This window comes from Nothobranchius furzeri, chromosome 19 (genome assembly GCF_043380555.1).
Source record: "Nothobranchius furzeri strain GRZ-AD chromosome 19, NfurGRZ-RIMD1, whole genome shotgun sequence".
Classification (NCBI taxonomy): Eukaryota; Metazoa; Chordata; class Actinopteri; order Cyprinodontiformes; family Nothobranchiidae; genus Nothobranchius; species Nothobranchius furzeri.
In genome coordinates, this window is record NC_091759.1 from 20,429,780 (window position 1) to 20,440,124 (window position 10,345).

Sequence of the window (10,345 nt, forward strand, 5' to 3'; positions counted from 1 at the left end):
GAGAATAGTTCAGATTGGCCACCTGTTGCAAGACTCCATAAACATCCAACATTTTTATACGTCGTGAAACCTTTTTTTTTTTTTTACCTGCAAAGCTGTATTATTCACTACTTAAGAGTTATCTCTGAGATGCAAGCTGATTCCATCCTGTGATGCCCGGTGACATCTCTTGAGACTGGAGAAAGTCGGTGCTTAAGGTCAGTCTACTGGACCTGGGTGCCCTGAGGTCACCCGACCTCTTCTAACCTCCGGATCCGGACGAGGGTCATCCAAAGGGCGAGAGTAGAACACAGAGAGATTGCGTCTGAATGTGCTTTGACGACAATCAACCTCATAGTTTATTGCAAACCAAATTCTTTTTCATCCGGAGACGCCGCTCTCTGAGATTCGGAAGTTCTGACCAACATCTCATTTACACATTAGCCTACATCACCTTTAGACCCATCCATTCACGGTAAATGCTTAGTTCACTTGTCATGTTTTTCTTGTAATAAAAATAATTTTTTTACTACAAACCTGACTCTTTCATGAATCAAAACAAAGTGGGTATAATTGCTTAATAAAGCTAAGAATCTTAGAATCTTCTGATTAAGCCCTATAATTTTCTGATATTTACAATAAAGATCAAGCAGAGTAATATTGTATTGTATTTATTAAGAATATCAAAATAATACTCATTTGCCACCGCTACACAAGTTCTGTAGCAACAAAGCCAGTCTGTGATTTTGTAGCGTCCTTTAGCTCCCTAAAACTAGCGTAGGCCACGTCGATGTTCACTCTAGTTTTAGCTTTGTTTCTCCTCCAAAGACATTACTCTCTACTTTTACTTCCAGGCTCCACCATGATACCCACAGAAAAAGCACATTTCTTTTTCTTCTTCTTGTGCTTTTTATAGACGATCAACGAACTTAAAATGTGAACCACTAGCATAAAAACAGGTAAAGAGTGCCCCCTATAGGCTAGCTACCCGCTCCACAGAACTATCAAGTGTGGTTTTTGGTCGACAGAGGGCAGCAGAGTGGCGTCAGATATGAAACCGGTCAAGTTTCTAATTCAACAATCACTGAGATCAACGTTAAAGCTCTAGTTTAAACTTTTAGAAACTATCTGTTGTTACTTTAAAAACTGAATGTAAATGATGATTTAATTTATTTAAGTGTCACACACCATAAAGGTGCCCAGCCCACACGGGCTTATTAGACACAACATTTAATGAATCATAACATGGCTGCGTGATACAGAGTAATACACAACATTGCTAAACAAACACAAATATGACTGCATATTTCTCATGTGGGGTATAGAATACTTTGGCGCCTTTTCCACAAATTTAGCTAAGACAAAAAAATTATTTTCAAACAACCAATACATTATTTCAGCTTCCTGCTTCCAAAATAAATCTGGATTTTTCGACTGGATAAGTTCAAATAAGGGCTCTCTCAAATCACAATACAAGGAACAATGAAAGATTTAGGATGTAGACAAAATGTGCTTTTGCCGTTTCCCATTTAAAATGATTCAGTGGGAAAAAAGATTTTCAAGGTAAGTATTTATTCCCACTCATGTCAGTCATCGCCCAGATGCACGACCCCTTTACTAAAGTTACACGACAGACGGATTCTCACTGATGGGCATTAAAATGAGGCCCTGCTGGGTAACAGGTTTGCTTTTCAAACAGCTCCGTAATTACAGCTTTGTCAAATCTTACACAACCTCCTGAAACAAGACCCCCCGAGCTGTTTTCACAAACCCCCACCTCCTCACTCGTTATACCTGTACTGTACGCGCGTCGGCTACGCTGACGTGTAAAGAGTTTTGCATGGCTGCTGGGACTGGGTGAGTCATTTCTGCAGAAGAATGGCTTTCTTATCAAAAACATAAGAAGGAATGTATGGAAGTGTGAGTGGACGCAAATTAAAGAGTCTTGAATCAGAGGAGGAGGTCATCAGATCAGGAAGTGTGTGTGTGTGTGTGTGATTCACTCTTAGTTCATCAGTGAAGACAGAATATGAATCATCTCGGGTGACTCTAACAAATGCATTTCAAAAGATCCGTGGGCGTTGTGTCATGAGACTAATGTATGTGTGTAGGTTTGACCCCAGGCCTGACCTGTGGCTCAGACTTTAAAAAGCCCTTTAGATGTTTAATATGACACAAAATCTCAGAGGAGAGGCGGAAAAATGGACCATCAGATCAGGAGTGAGTCTGCATGTGGGGTAATTTCCCAAAAATAGACAAAACCATGGAGGCTGAGGGTACACACGCTGCGGTGCCACCAAGAGGTGGCCAGGAGGGGCCATGGCCACCAAAATAGTTGGCCACCATACTGGCCCCCTCCAGGGAAGACTACTCCCCTTAATAAATCACATGTATGTTCACTTAAACCATACATAATACATTTACTTTAATACAATTTTCAAAAACAATTTATTTAAAACAACACTAAAGAGTTTTTAACGCTTAATTTATTGTTTTCAATGATGATTCCTGAACCGGAAACTTGAGCAGCTTCACGTTGGACTGCATTCTTTAGTGGTTCAGGTAGGTAGACTAATGCAAGGTCTCCAACTTATTTATGGCAATATCTGTTTGCTGTGTTGGTAGCTCATATAAAGACTAGCAGTTAGCTTATTCAGTTCACCAACCATCAATAAAAGAAAAATAATTTTGCTTTTTCCTGTTGCCATCATGGCAGAGCCTGGAAGTAAAAGTAGCAGAGTAACGTCTAGGAGGTGAAGCAAAGAGCTGAAACAAGAGTGAACGTCGACATGGCCTACGCTAATTTGAGGGAGCTAAAGGAGGCTACAAAATCACAGACCGATTGTGACCTGGCCTTGTTGCTTTTAGATTTGTAAGTAATACTATTTTTTGTCCAACAGTGTGAATCTTTTTATTTTGTGGCTTATTTAGTATCTGTTGACTCATGTTAGCATTAGCTCCTTGTTAGCAGTAGCTACAGCAGCCTGCAGCAGGGTTGTTATCACTGTTGTAATTCACTTTCAATTAAAAACCTAAACAGGAAGATTTATTAAGTGTTGCTTTATTAAATCACACTTTACATAGATGATATTTATGTATAAATATATATTTATAGATTTTGTTCATAAAGCAATAGTCAGATGACCAGTTATAAAATTCTAAAACAATAACATTTGAAACTATGACTGAAATAACTGTTCAAACTTTTGTCTGAAATATTTTTTGTTTCTTAAATTTTAAGTAAATATGTTGGATGCATATGCTGATTGTTTCTTGTTTGTTTGAGAAAATGAATGAAGGAACTATGCAACAGCTGCAGGTTAAACTCCCCCAGAGTTGGTGCAATTTGATGTGCCACCCCAAACTTTTCACTGGCCCCCCTATGAAAGTTTCCTGGGAGCACCACTGCACAAGGGGGCAACAATCGATCCTATAAATAGAGCAGGCTTGCTCTGGAGAAAGGCTTCACAGTTAATGCACTAAGAAAGTTAGTTTTTGTGTATGTGTCATTTAAATGCACTTAAGAACTTTAATGAACGAAACAAGCACTGGAACTGACACACGAACACACACACGCACACACACCCTGAACAATCCCTCTTTTCTTTCCGAGTGTTGCTTCATAGTCAACCCACGGTGGTGCAACCCCAGCTACACCACGTCAGGGTGGAGATCTGCTCCCCCCGGCCCCGAGGAGGAGTAGACACAAGTCCATCTCCATTTCTCTGGAAGATTTCCTGTTCCAGGAACATGCAGAATGTGTGCGGGTGATGGTAAAAAAGAATAGGCGTGCTGGCAGCACAAACCAGTGCATCAGCAGTCAGATGTTTTTGAGGCATTTAGCAGCACGAGAAGACACCCACATGTTCATGTTGATGAGTTCAGACATTTGGGAGAAATCCATCGAACTGCTTGTCTGCCTCTGCAGCTGGAGCTGTGACGGTCCTGTTTTTGACATAAATGGAGGCTCAGTGACAAATTAGTGCCATTTTGTACAAATTAAAATGACTCATTTTGTCAAAAGACTAAACTAGGAATGTTCTTTCTGGATTTGGCTTCCATCCAAAGACCTGGAGGAAAGCCTTGACGGCTCTGGTCATTCGGGATGCGTTTAACGCCAGTCAAACTGTCAAGACGTGGGTCGAGTCCAGGTTAATCTGTCAGTTCACTAAAGGAAGATTAATATGAGGAAACTTGAAAAGTGCAAGTGAAACTGCAGATTTGAGTGACGTTTTTGGGAAACAGGAAGTGATTCACCTCCTAAAGGGCTCTGCCACCAGAAAGCAAGAGGTGAGGCAGATCTGAGAACAGCATGATGCAGATAATTTGAGATGCGAAACTGTGCAAAGGAAGTACCGGGTATGTCAGTTCCAGAAAATTACCCAAAAAGGTCATGATGCACAGAAAACACGGCATTTTTGTTACAGTAGAAGCCGATTCCAGCTTTTGACTAAGTGAAGTTTTCTGGATTATTGTCCAGATTAAGCACAGATGATCTGAAGGCTGGGATGAGCTGTAATATCTCTCTTGCTATAATTATTTCCTGCCAAATGACTCTAAGACTCTGAAATCAAATGGAAACTCTTATTAAAATTCAGAACTATCTGATACATTTAAGGACATAAACACACAGCCTTAAAGGGGACACATTATGCAAAAATCACCTTTTGTGTCCTGTCGTGCTGTCGTGTGGGTCTACTATCCTCTGCAAATACTCTAAGCATAAAAAATCCATCCATCCTTTTCCTGTCAGTGTTTGGTTTTTGGAATTATGAGCCAAAAACAAGTTGTTTCAAAAATACCCCATTTGTGATGTCACAAATGGGAAAAGAAGATTAGAAACCCCTCTCACGTTCAGTAGAGAGATGTTGCTGGAGGACCAGCAACTCTGCTGCTCTCCGAGTTAGAGGAGCTTCTCAGCTTGTAGCAGCTTGACCGGGGATGTCTGAGCCCTGAAACGGCTCATTCTGGAAGGTACGGAAAGTGTCAAGAATAAAACTGCTGAAATTGCTTTATGTGAGAGAGGGATTTTGTTCAAATACCTTTATAGTTTTTTTCTGTAGATCACAAAGATATAACTTAAAAAATCAAAATATGTCCCCTTTAACATTTTTAATAATAGCAATTCAGCTTTTGATGTTTTCCAGGTTTTTTGAAACTTCAAAATTTTAAGCTTCAATTTTTTTGGACTTTTTCCTCTTTAGATTATTTAGAACAGCTGAACATCCCACAACAATTCAGCTAAGGGAGTCAGCTCGGCTTCAGCTCAGGCCTCATCCAACACATCCTCACACCCGAAGCGCCGAAAAATCACTCTGGGTGGCCAAAAACTCTCATTTGGGGAAAATATTACTTTTCATTGTTCAGAGAAGCAAAAAAGAAAAATCTTTACAAAAATTTGCAGTATCTTTAACATTTGTAGATGCTTATAACTAAATTGTTTTGGTTTTTGAATCATGTCAAGTAGTTTAGAAGAGGGCAGATAAAAGGATAAGGGCTGGGGGCAGGAAAAACGTTCATCAATAGATTTATTAGCTCCATCATTGGTTTGGACGAAAGGACGAGCAACCAACAGGTTCTGGTTTTGTGAAACTGGGGACTATTTATACTGGGATGGGTGAGCAGAACGACTTGGGATTAGAAGAGTCAGAAAATATTGATTACGTCCAAAAAGAAACAAAGAAATGATTAAAATAAAGAAATCACAAGACCAAAATGGTGATAAAACATAAAATCTTACCATCCAATAAGATCAAGACATTAATGACTTGAGACAGTCTGCCACCTCCCCTCTGTTAGTCACCACCGCTTCATATTGATTGTGAAACCACTCAGACTGATTCATGCTGACTGAGACATGGAGGGCTTTCTGGACCATTCTCCCATTAAAATAGAAAAGAACGGCTAAAATTTCCGTTAATGGCAGCAAAAAAACCACTGATGTAGAATCTCAGAGATGACGCGTCATAAATGTGCAGAAATAAGTCAAAACACAGAAACTTAGGGGTAAGTAGTTACACTACATCAGTGTTGGGAGTAACGTGGTACAAAAGTAATTAATTACTGTAATGCATTGCTTTTTGCTGTAATGTGGTAATGTAAGGCATTACAGGGAAAGAAAATGGTAATATTTACTCGGTACAATTGTCAGTAACGCGGTAATTACAACGCATTTTTAAACCCAAAATCAAGATGTGGATTTCCCAAAAATTCAAATTGCGGTTAGCCTGAAAAAAGATCCAGTATCTACAAACATGACGTCATTTATGGACTCAGCTTTGCGGGCAGAGAGGATGCAGTGGTAATGGCTCAAATACTCCAGCTGCGTCCTGCGCGTGGCCGCTGTTATATTCACAAAATCGCTCCACCAAAACAAAATAATTCGTTTGCGATCGTTTATATCAGCCCATGTTCTCTGGTACTTCATGTACTTTTCAGCTGAGCTCATAATCTGTGCCCCGGTGATTTCAACTCATTGCTGCTGGAGCGCAGCGCATATTAAGCTTTTTTTAATGCGTTCGGTAGATCCCTTTAGTTAGAAAGTAGGAAATCTAGGAAACAGTTTTTCTGGAAGACGGAGAAAACATGCAGCATGCAGGAAGGTTAGAGAGAGAAAGGGCAGGAAATAATTCAAATAAAATCAAGAAAACAAAACAAAATGCTTGAAAAGAAAAGTAGGTAGATTTATCCCCAATACACATTTTTACCAGTGATAAACAATAATATATAAGCATTTAATATTTATACATGTGATAGAATCAGATCACCCCAGAAGTCACTCCCACATCCAGGGCCGTATCAAGGCATTTGGGGACCAAGGCAAATACAGGCTTGGAGCCCCCACCACCTCACTCCCTGCTCAGATGGCCCTATAAGATGGCAGCATGCTGAGAGTACAGATTGTTGTTGCTTTTATTTAATAAACAATCATTTTAAAGCACTGTTATTACATCTGACTGTTTTTAACAGCAATCCTAGCTCAGACACCACATCACCTTCCACATATATGTCATGAGCTCACTAAGCGTCACATTACCAGATTCATATTGAAGTTGTTTTGGTGAAAGTAACTTAAAGTAATGCAAAAGTAGTGTAATGCCTTACATTTTAAAATCAAAACTTTAAAATGAGGGTAACAAGTAATAAATAATGCATTACAATTTTGAAGTAACTTGCCCAACACTGCAAAATCAGATTTCTAATAAAATTAAAGGAAAACTAATTTTAGACATTTCATCTTATTTTTAGTTTAAAAAGAACATAAACGATTCTCTAAAAATAGCATTACTTAAAAACAAGGTAAATATTCTTATGATCCGTATGTTCTTGGTTTGTTAAAAACAATCCGCCAGTGGGGAAAGCCAAAGTTGCTTGGCTAGAGTTTCTAAAACTAGCCAATAAATCTAAAAATAGATTATTTTATTGTCTTTAATGTAATTTTTCTGGATAAGAATTTATTTTACTAAAAATAAGCAAAAACTTTCTAAAATTAGGCTTTTTTTACTTTCTTAGAAATCGTTTTTGCAGAGAAGCATCAGCTGATTCTCAGCAGTGATCTTCCCAATTGTTTATAACAGGCGGGGGTGAGTTTATCAGTGCGACTGGATATGTCTATCATTTCTGTAGTATCTCGGGTGCTCTTCAAGATCCGAAAAACTTCATAAGTAGATATGGAAGAAAAAAAGTCGTGATCTGAGGCACTCCGAAAATTCATTTAGGCAACACTTTAGGGAACACAAATTAACCATTAATTAGCTGCCAATTAAGATGTTTATTAGTGGACTGCTAAGTCTGAACTAGTCATTATTAAGCAATAATTAAGAGCTTATTACTAGTGCCGTAATTCTAACATTAACTGGCCATAAATGAAGTGTTTTATCTAAATAAGCCATTCATAATGGTTTCTTAACTGAAAGTAAATGGTTTGTTGCTGATGAACACACATACTAATTAGCTCAAATCAATATGTGGTTTTAAAGAAGTAATTCAAGGGGAACATATTCTTGGTTAATTAATACTAAACTACTAGTAATTAGGTATGAACAAAGTCCGACTTTAGAGTGGGGAACATATTCTTGCTTACAAGTGGTTAGGCTCTATTAACAAGTGGAGTTTGTAGTTTATTTACACAACACCAGAACATAATATTTTTGGTTATTAACTCTTCCCCTTGAATTACTTCATTAAAAGCCACATATTGAGCTAATTGGTATGTGTGTTAATCAGCATTTACTTTCAGTTAACAAACCATTATGAATGGCTTATTTTGATAAAACTCTTAATTTATGGCCTGTTAATATCAGAATTACAGCATTGGTAATCAGCATAATAATAGCTTAATTATGACTAATTCAGACTTCGTAGTCCACTAATAAGCATATTAATTGGCAGCTAATTAATGGTTAATTTGTGTTCCCTTAACTAAGGTGTAACTATAATTTATTATAAGCCCTTATAATAAATTATTTTCCGGAATGACTCGGATCATGACTTTTTTTCTTCCATATCCACTTTTGTATTTATATAATTTATATGATTAGCTGGTTTTAGAACAGCAACACACACACACGCACACACACACACACACACACACACACACACAGACACACAGACACACAGACACACAGACACACAGACACACAGACACACACACACACACACACACACACACACACACACACACACACACACACACACACAGACACACACACACACAAGATACACAAAACAGATCCGGAACTAACCAAATCTGTGGTTCAAAGTTATTTTTGATGATGTTTCAGCAGAACTACAGATCACACACCAGGAGACTAAAGTCAGCCCCTCGGGGTGTTTCTGTCTCCTTAGGGCGTGCAGGGGCTCGTCACTTCATTTAATCTGCTCACAAACACACATCTGGTACGTTTGAGCGATGTGCCAGATGAGAAAACATTTCTGTTTGGTTAAATCATGTTGCAATCCATGTCCTGTTAGGTAACAACAAACAGTAAAATAAACTGTTGATGCTCACTGTGAGAGGGGGAAACGACGGTTCGGGCTGTGAAAGCAGCTTTTGTACGACGAGAGTCCGCCGGGAGAAGACAGGAAAAGCTTTTTCTTAGTTTGTTCTTTTTTGCTGCTGATGTCAGCGTTTTGATTTAAACCAAAACCAAAACAAGATGCCTCAGGTGGTCTCTTCTCCATCCATGCATCCCCACAGGGACTGACCCAAGCGAGGTGGTTCTGACCCGTCTGTCGGCTCTCTGGAGACCTCTGGAAAAGGTCCTGGCACATTATCAAACAGGTTATACTGTAAAACGGTGCTGATTCACAAATACGGACGGAACCGGCTCATCCCTTTAAGGACCAAACTGACATGTTTAAGATGTCAGCATATCACAAACGTTTAGGGGGTGGGGTCACTGATCACACAAAGAGCGGTCCACCCTAACCCTCAGTGGGGGGATGGGGGGTGCTGCTGCTCAGACTCATCTCTATGCCATGGGGGGGGCAAACGACCGTGATCAGCATAATTCGTCGCTGTCGCTTTTATTACCTGACACACGGGAGGCGACCCGCGGCAAAGCCGTCGACACTTTCTGTTCCGTGGCGAAATCGAATCTTCCGTTGTTTTGATTGGCTGTGTCAGGTTGGAGGGAAGTAAGGTTATTTAAGCGGTTCAGAGTTTAAAAAGCGGTAGATATGATGTTTCACAAGGTGCTGCTAGAGTTATGTGAAATCTTACTTCTGATTTTACTATATAAAAAAACAGAGAAGGGTTCATCCCATGTTACAAACCAGGAGAGGGCTACTCTCCGTCTATCAGGACATGCTTCAATTTATCACACGGTTTGGACCTCACATTAAGATGAACGCAGTCACAGAAGGAGAAACGGCATCCATGTTTGCTCGGAGGTGTACGGAGCATCCTGCCCGCTCATTGGTCAGTGAATGAAACCTCCGTTGATTGGTCCTCGTCCGAGCGACAGCGATGAAAAGTTGAAAATGTTTCAACTTTCTGGGATCGCATCGCACGTGCACGAGCGCAAAATTTCACACGCACGTTTTTTGCGTTTCGCTTAGTAGGAGGGAGACCTGCGATTATCACTTTGTCGTGCATGTTCGCCCCGTAATCGGAAGGTTGCAGGTTCGAGCCCCGCTCAGACCACTCTGTCGTTGTGTCCTAGGGCAAGACACTTAACCCAGCTTGCCTGCTGGTGGTGGTCGGAGGGACCGGCGGCATCTGTGCTCGGCAGCCTCGCCTCTGTCAGCTCGCCCCAGGGCAGCTGTGGCTGCATCGTAGCTCATCACCACCAGTGTGTGAATGGGTGAATGACTGATTGTGTTGTAAAGCGCCTTGGGGGGTTCCAGGACTCTAGAAGGCGCT